This window comes from Rhinoderma darwinii, chromosome 3, assembly GCF_050947455.1.
Source record: "Rhinoderma darwinii isolate aRhiDar2 chromosome 3, aRhiDar2.hap1, whole genome shotgun sequence".
Lineage (NCBI taxonomy): Eukaryota > Metazoa > Chordata > Amphibia > Anura > Rhinodermatidae > Rhinoderma > Rhinoderma darwinii.
In genome coordinates this window covers 152287106-152301760 of record NC_134689.1, presented here as the reverse complement: position 1 = coordinate 152301760, position 14655 = coordinate 152287106, and the positions used below count along the sequence as shown (strand labels likewise).

General features: G+C 39.4%; 1 protein-coding gene across 5 annotated transcripts in view; it reads left to right on the top strand.

Moving 5' to 3' along the window:
* MSRB3 (methionine sulfoxide reductase B3) overlaps positions 1-14655 on the top strand; it is a 173287-nt gene that overhangs the window by 30930 nt on the left and 127702 nt on the right. The window lies entirely within an intron of this gene.

Genomic DNA, 14655 nt, shown 5'->3' with positions numbered 1-14655 from the left:
GACTCTGTTTCTGTTCATACGCTTTATTAGTTTATATCAACATTGAGCTGATTGTTACACACAATAGGCTGACATTTGCTATCAGCTTTGCTGTGTAGACTCGGACAGGGTCAGCAGAGGATGGGGATTTAAAGCTCTGAATCTTATTTAGAAAAACGATTATTTTTGATGGCGTTATGACCTATTTTAGCTTTATGAGTTTCTTAATGGACAACTGGGCGTGTTTTACTTTTTGGCCAAGTGGGCGTTGTGGAGAGAAGTGTATGACGCTGACCAATCAGCGTCATACACTTCTCTCCATTCATTTACACAGCACATAGAGATAGAGCTATATCGCTATGTGCAGCCATATACACACACACTAACGTTACTGCAGTGTCCTGACAATGAATATGCATTACCTCCAGCCAGGACGTGATGTCTATTCAAAATCCTAACGAAATAGAAAGAAGAGGCATCACTCCAAAGTTCGTATCAAAAATGGAAAAGGTATTTATTCACCCATCAGTGCAAAAATATAGCAACGTTTCAGCTGCTCCATGTAACCTTGCTTGACAAAGGCTGCTTGACAAAGGCTGCACGGAGCAGCTGAAACGTTGCTATCTTTCTGCACTGATGGGTAAATAAATACCTTTTTGGGGATTTACAAGTCGGATCCCTGGACACTTGCACCCTGATACCCTAGAGGTTTATGTTCTGCTGTGCTGCCCATACCCTCTTTTGACATATTCAGAATCCTGACACTTCGCTAACGTTTCTGTGAGATTTACAGCAAGGCAAGCGTAATCTCGTTTTAGATGACAGTTTACAGCGTAATCCCGCGAGATTACGCTTGCCTTGCTGTAAATCTCACAGAAACGTTAGCGAAGTGTCAGGATTGTGAATAGACATCACGTCCTGGCTGGAGGTAATGTATATTCATTGTCAGGACACTGCAGTCACATTAGTGTTTGTGTATGTGGCTGCACATAGCGATATAGCTATATCGCTATGTTCTGTGTAAATTAATTGAGAGAAGTGTATGACGCTGATTGGTCACTGATTGGTCAGCGTCATACACTTCTCTCCACAACGCCCACTTGGCCAAAAAGTAAAACTCGCCCAGTTGTCCATTAAGAAACTCATTAGCATAAGGCTAAAATAGGTCATAACTCATCATAACGTCAAAAATTATCGTTTTTCTAAATAAAAATAGCTGCTGTAATCTACATTACAGCGCCGATCACATCATGTACAAGATAGGGCACTTATAATGTGGTGACAGAGCCTCTTTTACATCCTTTCTTAAGCAGTGACATCACAAAATACTACATATGTGAGTACAAGTGACTTCAATGGCTATAACAGTACTGTGAGTAAAAAGCCGAGAACAGTGTGGTTATGAACCCCTTTCACAACTCTCACTCTCTTAGGCTGGGTTCACACGACCTATTTTCAGACGTAAACGAGGCGTATTATGCCTCATTTTACGTCTGAAAGTAGGGCTACAATACGTCGGCAAACATCTGCCCATTCATTTGAATGGGTTTGCCGACGTACTGTCCAGACGACCTGTCATTTACGCGTCGTCGTTTGACAGCTTTACAATACAGCCTCATCAAAAGAAGTGCAGGACACTTCTTTCAGATGTAATTTGAGCCGTTCTTCATTGAACTCAATGAAGAGCAGCTCAAAATTTACGGCTGTCAGAGAAGCCTCGCAAAATGCGAGGAGGAGCATTTACGACTGAAACGAGGCAGCTGTTTTCTCCTGAAAACAGTCTGTCTTTTCAGATGTAAATGCCTGCTATCGTGTGCACGTACCCTTATTGTTTTAGGATAGACATTGGTAGGAGATCGCTAGTATATGCCACCAATATTCGATCAGGTGGGGTCCAGCTGCTGTGAGCCCCGCCTTTTGATGGAAGACAGTTGCAGCAGAGTAAGGAAAGTGCTAAGCCACTTTTATTCTTGTCGGCTTTCCTCAGAGGTGGCATGATTATCCCAATGACGTCAAAGGCCAGCCATACACCTGCCCGGAAAAGCCAAGTGGAGCTGACAGGGGCAGCAGTGGCATGCACTTTCATAGCACTGTTGTCAGTTGTTTTAGCATTGGGTTTGGACATTGGTGGTATATCCTAGTGAGACAACCCTTGTAAACTACCAAAATAAAAAAGCTTACTCACAGCTAAAATTCTTCGTTGTCTCAACGCCACTATTGCCCATCCTCTATGTTTGCCAGGATGTACACAGAGAACCACAGTTTTAGGCTTTTTTAAACCACTGGAAAACTTCTTTAATACCATGCTATATTCATTTATAAGTAAATTAATGATTTCCTTAGCTTTAAACATAAGAAAATGTAATCAGTATACATTAAGCGTTTCATTTTAAATGAGTATAAAAACGTTCAAATTACATACATTAAGGGCTTGTCCACACGTAACGGAATTGCTGCAGAAAATTTCTGCAGCAATTCCGCAGAAACGAGCAGAAATTTTGCTGCGGAAAAACCGCACCATATCCTGTGTTTTTGACTGCAGGAAATGGTGAGTATTTTGCTGCGGTTTTCTTAATGTTGTGAGATGGTGATCTCTCCTGAAAAACGCAGCAATTCAGTTCACTTTCTGCAGCAGGAATTGACATACTGCGGTTCGAAAAATACGCACCGCAGGTGAATTTCTGCTCTGAAATTTTACGCAGCATGTGGATGACATTTGTTAAATCTCACCCACTTTGCTGCTACTGAATTCTTCATATTTTCTGTCCACAATTCCGGACGGAAAATACGCAGCAATTCCGTTACGTGTGGACAAGCCCTAAGACTTCAGTGGACCAGCTTGAGGTTTATCTATTATTCTGCTGTAGATAAGACTGCTTTTATAGGTATATGTTGCTGTGCCATAGTTGCCTATATTAAGAAGCTGTTTTCCACTAGATGGCAGTAAATACTTATTTTTGTCCATGTGTTTGGAACTACACTATGTTGGGCAGTTGTATGTATGTATTGTGTTAGACTCCAGTACACTAGTAGTTAATCTGTCACACACACAAAGTTTTGCTCACAAATAGACTATTTCCTGATATATCACAGACCTTTTCCAGCATTAGAAACAATGAAAGTGGCTTAGCAGATCTTTAATGCATTCCAGATATCAGAATGAAGCAAGGAATTCTTGCTGCTCTGCTGAGCCGCAAAACATGGGGTGTACTGGAAATACCCCATTTGTGATTCATTAAAACATCTTTCTTTGTGCCTCAGCAGAAGACACATTTAAAGCTTGGAGTTTGTAAGACATTAAATGTAATCTATTATTTCTTCTTGTTTGTCCCAAAATTCATTGAGAGAATAGTGCTCGTACTGATGTTCTTCTGGTATATTTGCTGCAGCAGACCACCCAGGGTTTTAGAGTCCTATTATGAACAGATATTATGTACTTATTTTCTATTTGTTAGGGGCTCTCATCTACCATGTGTTTTTCTGTTTTTCCCATTGATTGTTGCATGCGTCACCTGTACTTTGCATGGATTGTTTTTATTTTCTATAAATGTGTGTATGTGCGATCTCTCATAAGCATGGGATGTGAGAACACACACACTGGAGGGAATTTATCAACCCTGGAAAAGTTGCAAAATGGCCAAAAGTCGCAATTTGCATTGATTGAAAGAGGACAGGCCACCACAGCTCAACAAATTTATTCTAATTTATGCCAGAAAATTGGGGTAAATTATAGCGTGGGGAGTAGAGATGTAACTTTTTTCTCATTTGCAACTTTTTTAAAAGGTCGCATTTAATATATGTATAAATTCTGGCGAAGCACTAATCCGCGTCCATTTTTCACTACACTTTTACAAACTGACGTGCATGGCACAAATGGCTGTAATGTTTGTCGCAAATGGTTAATAAATATGTCACACAGCAGATTAGACGCTATTTATAAACATGGATCATTAGGTAATTTTCCACGCATAATTTTGTACGCTGCAGAAAATATATTTTTTTTAAATAAAAAAAGTCTATGAAGAAATTCTGCATCCAAAATCCACAGCACATAGGGTACCTTCAGTGTTTTTTCCAATCCCGCTCTAAAATCTGCAACACAAATCTGCAGTAAAAAACAACATCTGCAATGGTTATTCCACAGGTAAAAATGCGAAACAATGTGCATGTGTTAAGAAAGTTATACTGTCAGTTTTTTAAAGCAGATTTTTTGGCGTATTTTTACGCCACATGTTAATTCACCCTAAGCTCGGGTTCCCACGTAGCATAAACACTGCGGAATTTCCGCAACTGAATTGTGTGCGGAAAATCCGCAGCATTTACATTAGCAGCAAGGTAGATGGGTTTTAGGGCACATTCAGACGTGGCGTAATTGCTGTTTAATTCCACTCCGGGCAGTCCGCAGTGGAATTCTGTAGTAGCCAGTTTTTACATTTGTTTCTATACTTTTTTAGGAAACTTAGTTCAGACATTGCGGAAAATAACTGTGCGGAATTTAGGCTGCGGTTCAGAATTTTCCCTGAGAAGAAGCGGAATTTCACTGCGGATTTCAGCCTTTGCAATACAAAAACTGAAATCTTTGGCAAGTCTACTGTGATATCTGCAACATCTGAATTACCTGTCAAATATGCAAATATTGGTGCAGATTCGTTGCGTAATTGCCCCGAACCTGCACCAACATTTGCAGCGGAAAAATTCCGCCACGTCTTATCATGGGCTTAGTAAATCTCATGCCCACGCTGCGGAAAAAAACCGCAGCTTAAACGTTAATAAATTGACCGGCGGTGCGGAATTTAATTCCGCAGCATGTCAATTTATGCTGCGTTTTTTTTAATTTTATGTTGCAGGTTTTCCCCATTCAATTCAATAGGGATTCAAAACCCGCAACAGAAAGTCAAGTGTTGCGACTTTTGCGGTGTAATCGCAACTCCGAAAAAAAATCATACTTACCCAGAACGCCCTCCTTCTTCCTGCACCCCGGCCTCCTGGGATGATCTTTCATCCCATGTGACCGCTGCAGCCAATCACAGGCTGCAGCATCACATGACCTGCAACGTCATCGTAGGAGGCCGGAGTGGACCTCAAAGGAGGGAGGGGGTACGTATGACATCTTTTCTATGCTGCGGAAATTCTGTCCGAAAAACCGCTCGACAATGTGGTGAGATATTTCAGATGGAAGATGCTGCGGGTACCAGGTCGGATACATTGCGTGATTTTTATACATCATATCCGACCCATGGGAACCCGGCCTTAGGCCTTGTTCACAAAGTGCAGATTTGCTGCAGATTTTGCATGTATTTTTAAAGCCAAAACCAACAACGGAACCTAAACAAAAGAAATATAAAAAGAAGGGCCTTATAGGTTCTCCTGGATCCAATTCTGGTTTTGGCTTAAAAAATGCATGCAAAATCTGCAGCAAATTGTCACAGTGCGAAGAAGGCCTTAGGAGTTTGCACCTGTGCTGTCTTAATGTATTCTGCATTATTGGTTAGCGACCTAAAGAATGCTGCCCCAATTAAAGAAAATAATAAAGCATGTTCAGTTAGAAATTTCTACAGTACAGTTTTCCAAGGGCTTGTACACATCTGTGTCGGAGGATCTATGTGTTGCGCTATTTTGTCCAACAAAATGACGAACACCATGACGAAAATCTGACAAAACCCATTAAAGTCAATGGGTTCCCATCTGGCGCCTTTGGTGACTGTAATACGACGGATCTGACCCTCCGGGTTTTGTTGTTCTGTTCCTATGACAAAGCAGAACAACGGAAAATCATAACGCAGATGTGAACAGAGCCTAAGAGCACTGTGCACAATGGAGATAAACATGTAGGCACTTGTGTCAGGATATCTTTAACCCCTTCCTGCTCAATCACGTACATTTATGTCGTGGGCACTAGTGTTTTAGCGCTTTCCCACTTAACTGTACATGATGGTGATGGAGAGGGCTCAGAAGCTCAGCCGGCGCCATCAACAGCGGGTGTCAACTGTACATTACAGCTGACACCCTGCGGTAACGGGGACTGGAGGTAGCTACTATTCCCGCCATTAACCCCCTAAAAGCCGCAGTAAAAAGCGACCACGGCATTTAGGTGGTTTGAATCCAATCGGTTCCCCCTGCGACGCAAACACAGTGGTGCCGATGGCTGCTTTGACAACCAGGGGCCTAACACTGACAATGCCCGGAGGTGGGGCCCAAACTGCTTCAAGGAGATGGCGCGGGCTCAGAAGGTGAGCCTACGCCATCAGCCACGGGAGTCAGCTGTATGTTACAGCTGACACCCTGCTGTAATGGCAGGGACAGGAGCTAGCTCCAATCCCCACCATTAACCCCTTAGATGCCGCGGTGAAAAACGACCGCTGCATCTGTGTGCTTTGTAGCCTATTGGCACGCCCGCGACGCGATCGCTGGGGTCCCGATGCTTGCTATGGCCTAACAATAGCCTCCAATAGCCCCCAAGCCGTCATTATTTACACAGCGCCAGCTTCGTTAAACCAGTCCCCAGTACAGCTCAGTGAGCGATGAAGGTCTCACGACTGAAATGTTGTACATATAGCCACTGGCATTACGATAAAAAATCAAAATAAATTCCCTTTACCTTTCCAAGAGTGTGCCGAATACAATTCTTTCTACGTAGTGTAGCCCGTTAGGCCCCGCCGGAGGCTTGCTGTCAGTGAAAGACTGACAGTTCTAATGCATTGCACTACATAGGTATTACAATTTGTTAGAACAGAGATCAGTGGTGCAGGCCTTCAAGTCCCCTAGTGGGACAAAAAAAAGTTTATAAAAAAAAGTATAAAAATGAACGTTTTTAATTAAAAAGCAAAAACCACCTTTTTTCTTATAATAAATATTTTATTATAGGACAAAATGGAAAACATTTGAAAAAAGTACACAAATTTGGTATTGCCACGTTTGTAACGAGTAAAACTATCATGTTATTTTTCCCGCACAGTGAAAAACGGAAAAAAATGAAATAATAATAATAATAAAATAAAAGTAATAAATTAAAAATATAATGGTGGTTTCTCTTGGCTCAAATAACCACAAAATCTCTCTCAGACCGGAGCAGGCAAAACTAAATTGGGTATGATCCAACAAATACCCTAAATAACATATATAAAGTACAGTGAAGTTTACCGCTCAGACGGCACTGGTAACAGTCCAATATCATTCAGTATGGGCTCTCTCCCAGAAAAATGCAGTGGACAGTCCGCAATCCAATGAGGGTGTGGATGGTAATTCTTATCCTTGTAGTTCCACCAAGCTCCTTATCGTCTCTCTCCACATTCAAAGAACTCCTGGTAGGAAAAGGATCTTATGTCTCTAATAGATGGAAAAAGGAAGACACATAGTGCAACACCCTCTGCAAAAAGATTGCTCCACGCCAAGTTTAATCCATACTCACAGAAGTAACAAGAAATAAAAGCATCAAGGTAAGTAAAAATCTGTAAAATTTCTAGGCGGCACGCCAAACACTCTCGCCCGACCCTGGGTTTCGCCCTTCCGGCTTCCTCTGGGGCATGTGTGACGTGTCTAATTAACAGGTTTATATAGCCGCATATCATTTAAATTTATATAAATTTACATACATAAAAAATGGTTAAAAAAACATATACACCCACAATGATCTCTGCAATATATAGAGATAATCTGATCTTACCATCATAATCGTATACATATATATACACTTTTATTATTTTTATATAAATGCCTAATCTCTTACCGTCTGAGCGGTAAACTTCACTGTACTTAATAAATTAAAAACAATGCAGAATCACTATTTTTTGGTCACCACCCCTCCCAAAACATAGAATAAAAAGAGATCAACAAGTCGCATGTTCCCCAAAATAGTATCAATAAAAACTACAACCAGTCCTGCAAAAAATAAGCCATTACAAGGATTTTTGGACAAAAAATAAAGAAGTGATGGCTTAGAATATGATGACGCAAAAAATAAATGATTTAAAAAAAAGTGATTTTATTGTGCAAATACTGTAGAACATAAAAAAATTATATACATATTATATCGCCGTAATCGTATCGACCTGCAGAATAAAGTAAATATTTATAGCACATGGGGAACTCTGTAAAAAAAGGTCACCTAGCTTGCCAAAAAAGGAATAAAAAGTGATCAAAAAGTTGCATGGTACCAATAAAAACTACAGATTGTCCCACAAAAATAAGCCCTCATGCAGCTCCGGTGGGGAAAAAATAAAAAAGTTCTAGCTCTCAGAATATGGTAAAACAAAAGGTATGTTCCAAAAGGGGGATAAGATTGGGCATCATTTATCAGTGCGACACTAGCCACATATCTGTGGATTGTTATTTATTTACCCCATTATTATATCCTCTTATTATGCACTGATGTACTCTGCACAGCTTACATATGCCCTCACATTATAAACTCAAAAACCAGTAAAACCACAAATATATCTATTACCAAGCAAATCCGCTCTCCAAAAGCAAAATGGCGCTCCCTCCCCTCTAAGCCCTACAGTGTGCCCAAACAGCAGTTTACATTCACATATATAGCAGCACCATACCCGCTTAAGAGTTTATGAGGTATTTGTCTTCAGTGGCACAAACTGGGCAAAACATATTGTGCACAAAAATGGCATATCTGTGGAAAATTTATATTTTCACTTTGCACCATCTTCTGCGCATTAATTTCTAATGAAAAAACACATGTTGGGTAAAACTTCTTAGATGCTTAAAATTCCTTAATGGGCCTAGTTTCCAAAATAGGGCACAATACTTGGGGGTTTATTTTACTTTTTGACCTCAGAGACCTGCAATTATGGGCCAATGCCGCGAAAATCACCAAAATAGGTCTCAAATACGCATAGTGCTCTTTCACTTTTAAGCCCTGTCATACGTCCAGGCAAATGATATATGCTTTGTGGGGTGTCGTTTCCAAAATAGGGTCACTCCTTTGGGGCTTCCACTGTACTCTGGTGTCTCAGGGCTTTTGTAAATCGACATAGCCCCAAAAAACCAATCCAGCAAAATCTGCATGCCAAATAGTGCTCCTGCCTTTCTGAGCCCTGCCGTGTGTCCAAACAACAGTTTATGACTACATATGGGGTATTGCCAAACATTTTATTGAAAACAATTTTCATTTTCACGGCCTAATCCCAATAAATTTTGCAAAAGACCTGTGGGGTCTAAATGCTCATCATACCCCTAGATAAATTCCTTGAGGGGTTTCGTTTTACAAGTGGAGTCACTTTTGTGGGGTTTCCACTGTTTTGGTCCCTGAGGGGCTTTGAAAACCCAGCATGGCACCCAGAAACCATTCCAGCAAAATGTAAGCTCCAAAAGCTAAATTGCTCTCCTTTCCTTCTGAGTGAAAAAATGAAATTTGTAAATTTCACCTCCACTTTGCTTTAATTTTTGTGAAATGCCTAAAGGGTTAAGACACTTTCTAAATATTATACTAAATAAATACTTTGAGGGGTGCAGTTTTTTTTTAAAATGGGGTGATTTATGAGGGGTTTCTAATACATAAGGCCCTCAAAGCCACTTTAGAACTGAACTGTTCCCTACAAAAATAGGTTTTGGAAATTCTCTTGAAAATGTGAGAAATTGCTGCTTAAGTTCTAAGCCTTGTAATGTCCTAGAAAAATAAAAGGACGTTCAAAAAACCATGTCAATATAAAGTAGACATATGGTAAATGTTAACTAGTAACTCTTTTGTGTGGTATTACTATCTGTCTTAAAGCAGATACATTTAAATATTCACATTTATTCACAAATAAACACTGAATGTATCGACCAAATTCTACTACTAACATAAAGTAGAATGTGTCACGAGAAAACATTTTTAGAATTGCTTGGATACATAAAAGCATTCCAAAGTTATTATCACATAAAGTTACACAAGTCAGATTTGAAAAAATTGCCTATGTCCACATGGCCGAACTAGGCTGTGTCCTTAACCCTTTGCCGCCGCAGCCCTTTTTCAGATTTTCATTTTAGTTTTTTCCTCCCCACCTTGAGGGCTTGATTTTTGCCGGACGAGTTGTAGTTTTTCGTAGATCCATTTATTGTGCCATATAATGTACTAGGAAACGGCAAAAAAATATTTGTGGGGTAGAAAATGAAAAAAACAGAAATTCCTCCATTGTTTTTTGTGCGTCGTTTTTACGGAATTCACTGTAGAATTAAAACAACATGTTGACTTTATTCTGTGGGTCAATACGATTACGGCGATACCAAATATATATAGTTTTTTCTATATTTTACTACTTTTACAAGTAAAAACCTAAGTGTAAAAAAGAAAATTTATTTTGTGTCACCAAATTCCGAGAGCCATAACTTTTTTATTTTTCCGTCGACTAAGTGGTAAGAGGGTTTATGTTTTGCGGGATAAGCTGTAGTTTTTAATAATACATGGTGTACATTGGTGTACATGCGACGTTTTAATCACTTTTTATTTTATTTTTTGTAGGAGATGAGGTGACCAAAAAAATAGAGATTCTGGCGTTTACAATTAGTGTTTTTTTTTACGGCGTTCACCGTGCTGGTTAAATAATGATATATTGTAATAGTTCAGACTTTTACGGACGCGACTATACCAATTATGTTTATTTTTATTTTTTTACTATGCTCTAGGGGGTAAATGGGAAAAGGTTTTTTTTTTTTACTTTAAATGTTAAATTTTTTTTACATAAAAAAAACCTTTAACTAATTTTTACTTTTTTTTATTAGACTTCAACCAGCGGTTTAAATGTGAATAATGTATAGAAAATATAGATATTATTCCTTAATGCATTTTAAGTATGGCATATTAGGTGTATTTTTTGTATTGTGCTGAGTAAAAGCATTTGGTTTCAGTGTTGTTAACCGGGAGATCATAAGACCATGACCAACATAGTATACAACATGTCTACTGTAAAATAATGCTCCAAGCAGAAGGTGAAATAATCCTATTCTCATCGTTTCTTCTCAAACATACATTTACATTAGGGAAGAAACAAAGAATGTTTTGTGTTCCTTGTTTTACTTTAGTGTGGCATGGTTCCAAGCACAGTTTTGTACGCTTGAGTAATTACTCTCTAAAGCCAAGGTTACCTGATAAATGTCAGTACATTCTCCAGATAAAAATATGTTATTACAGGCTCTAGGGCTAAATTTGCTTTGAAATTAGAAAAACCTGAAATTTACTTTCATGGGAGGATTTGGTTAACCTAAAAACACCTTTTGGCCACCTTGACAAAGACTTTTTCCTCCAGTATTTTAAAATATATTTAAAACGTGACATGAGTTTCTACCTTTTTTTAGGCCATTTTTTTTTAATTTTTGGTAGCGCTTTTTTATTTAGTGTAACTTTATAGATGTGATTTTCCTGGCGTTTTTGAAGTCCTATAAAGAGGACTAGGGAAAAAAACGTGATACCTAGTGCATGCCTCATTTTGAAAACAACACCACTGACTCCAAAAATGCTACAGAAACGCCACAAACTTGAACACTGAGTATGTAGATTTTAACATAGGTTACCATAGACTTAAATAAACTAAAATAAAATCTGGCCGCAGCGTTTTTGGAGAAAGAAAGCACGCAAAAAAAGGCCACTGAAAATCTGTGTAAACGCTGTGAGTGTGAATCTGGCCTTAAAAATGAGAACTCCCATTCAAGTCAGTTTGATTGGCCACATTGAAACATATTATGTCACACCATTGACGTTGGATTAAAAAACAGCCATGTACATTTGACATTTCTTTGGGGGGGAAAGATTTAAGGTTCATACAGAGTTTCAGTGCCAAATAAAAAAAGGATAAGTTTTGAAATGATCTTGACCACTATTTGCTCTCAGATACATATAGTATGTTATTTACAGGCTAAATAAAACCCACATTTATTTAGAGTAATGCCACCCATATTCCTGGTATATCGAGAAATTTGTGCTTTCAGGCCATTTGTAATTTTTCTCTAATAATGTTAACTGCATATCTGCATGTATCCACTCCTTGCTGATTCCAATCTGGCTGACAACGGAAATCTGACAGAATTATGGGAAGGGTGAACAGAACCCAAGACCTTGTATATGTCAGAGGCTGTGTGGAGGCAGCTGTAGACACCCCATGTGCACCCATACAGTGCTCTGTATGGCGCCCTATTACGGAGTTATTCTCCTTTAGGAATAATACAATGTTTGATAGAGCATGCTGCAGTATGTAATCATGGGGCCCAATATCAGTTGCCTTCTTTTTTTACGGCTTTGAACAACTTAAAGGTTATACAGAGCCGAAATACACTTGTATGCATTAGCCTTATTCTGTTACCTTGCTTATAGCACTTTTTATGATTCAGATCGTAGCTATAGATTTATCCTTTTCACCAGTCCTGTTTTTATTTTGAATTATAGTTGCTGTTTGAACCATACCATAATCACATGATCACCATAATCACACGATCACCACAATCACATGATCTGCTTCACACAAGACACATCATTCTTTATTACATGGTCAAATACCATTTTCTGTACAGGACAACACTTAAGCCACATGTTATGTTCGCATTCGGCTGTCCTGCTGTGACCAATTTTTAAGGCATAAAATTTGTTTTTGAACTGATGGATCCTAGTAGAATCTTTTAACCTAGCAACAGCAAAAAAGAGGCCAGAACTACTGCATGTGCTTTCCCAAAAAACTCCACGGATAGGGCATGCTGCAGTTTAAGAAAATAAAAACGAAACAAACATCAGTATAGCTGTGAGTGTAAATGACACTTTTAAAAATCCCATTCACTTTAATCTAACATCTGTCCGCTGGAATTTTTCGCACAGATAGCACATTTGAACATAATGTTATTTGCAAAGCTAAAGATTATTTGTAATCTAAAAGTTCCTAACTATGTCTAGAACAGAATAGAATGTCACGAAGGCTGCAATCAACATTTGGGCCATATTATTATATAGTTCTCCATTTGTACTAATGTGATCAAAATGTATCCTGTTCAGTTACTTATCTGCCAAGGAGAAGGTTTTGCTTGCTGAGAAATAGTTAGCTGAACTTTTGCCCTTTCCTCACTCTCTTCTTCTTCCTTTACTTCAGTACACCACTTTCCATGCCCTCATAACGTAGCCTTAGATTTGAGCGTGTTGCAGGTCTGTTTGTGATAATGAATCACGACTAGCCAGTAAGGTATGTTTAACTTCCTTCTTACGACAGTGGCAGCAAAGCATAAAAAAAACAATCAATGAAAAGCAAAACAATGTAAACAAAAGCTCCACAAATAAAAACAGATCCTGCAGATATGTGTTTACGTTCCATGAGACATATTTAGTCTTACATGTGATTTGTTGCTGTCATGACCTTAGAAGGATTTAGGTGTTTCTTATGAGCTTAAGTGTTTTAGGACCTGTAACAGAATTGTAAATGTTCTAAGTACAATAAATACATTAGTCCCTTACTCTGAGCATTGCATTTCAATCTAAAAGTATATTTTTATCAATTTATTATTGCTTAAGGAGAAACACTTTTTCTATTATTTAAACATGCCTTAAAAGTTATAACATTTTTTTGCATTTTGTTTTTGGAAACGTTTTCAAAAATTTAAATAATTTTGAATAATGAAGATTTTTAATTATGGCATAGTGCATTCACAAAGGTTACCCTACACCCATTGTCTACTAATTTGAGATACAAATTCTGCCTAACTTGTTCTTTTGTTACAGTATGTTTATGCTTGGCAATCATATTTCACAGTTATCATCGTGGACTCTTTATGAATGCCTTCAAGGGAAAGTAGAGGCATTTATATGAGACTTTCATCAGTGTCCAGCTTTGTATTGTACAGTAGATCAGAAAATAAAAGCTGTGATCTGATTAGGTGACATGGGCCTTTTACATGTCTTTTCATAAATGAGCTCACTGTAAACCAAATTAATAATTTTTTTAAAATAATTTTTTGTGATTATAGCTTTTTCCAGTACATCCCTCATGACAGCACTACAGGAGGTTGCCCTCTTGACCTCTGTAGGGAAAGGAAGACATAGAGGTTAAAAGGCCCCTCCCACCACCCACTTGCCAGTGTTCTTCCTGTCCCCACAAGTGTCAGGAGCAGAGAGCGTCGCTCCTGTATTAGTGCAGGAAAGAAACTCGGGCAGGGGGCAAGATCGGGGGGTCCGTGCACTCCCCCTTCTCTTCCCCCTAAAGCCCAGGCTAACACCCCTCAAACGACGGGTCCCTTAGCTCCCTCCCTGAGACACCTACCGGAGGAATCCTAGGCAGGGTTCTGGTAGTGTGTGGGGGCTGGGGTTTCCCAAGCAGGCTTCGGCCGGGCCGCGGACCAGGCGGGGACCGGCAGCTCCATAGGCATGGACGCACCGGCAGGGATCCTCGCTGCACCGAATAGCAAGCCTCAGTCGCCGGCTATGGTGGCTGCCCTCCAGGTACACGCTGGACGAATAGCCGACCGGAAATGACGTTGCACTACTTCCGGTCCGCGGCCATCTTGGAAGGCGGGAAATTCAAAATGCCCGCATTTAAAGGGACACGCACCGGTATGTAGTTAGAGCTGATAACTCTAACTTGGATTATTTTTGTGGATTGCATATTGCATTGCCTGTTACCTGTTGCGGTATGGAACTTCCTCATCCTGATGGAACTCCAGATATGTCCCAGGGTCACGTGAGTTTCACCCTTGGGGAAGGGTATGACCCCTTAT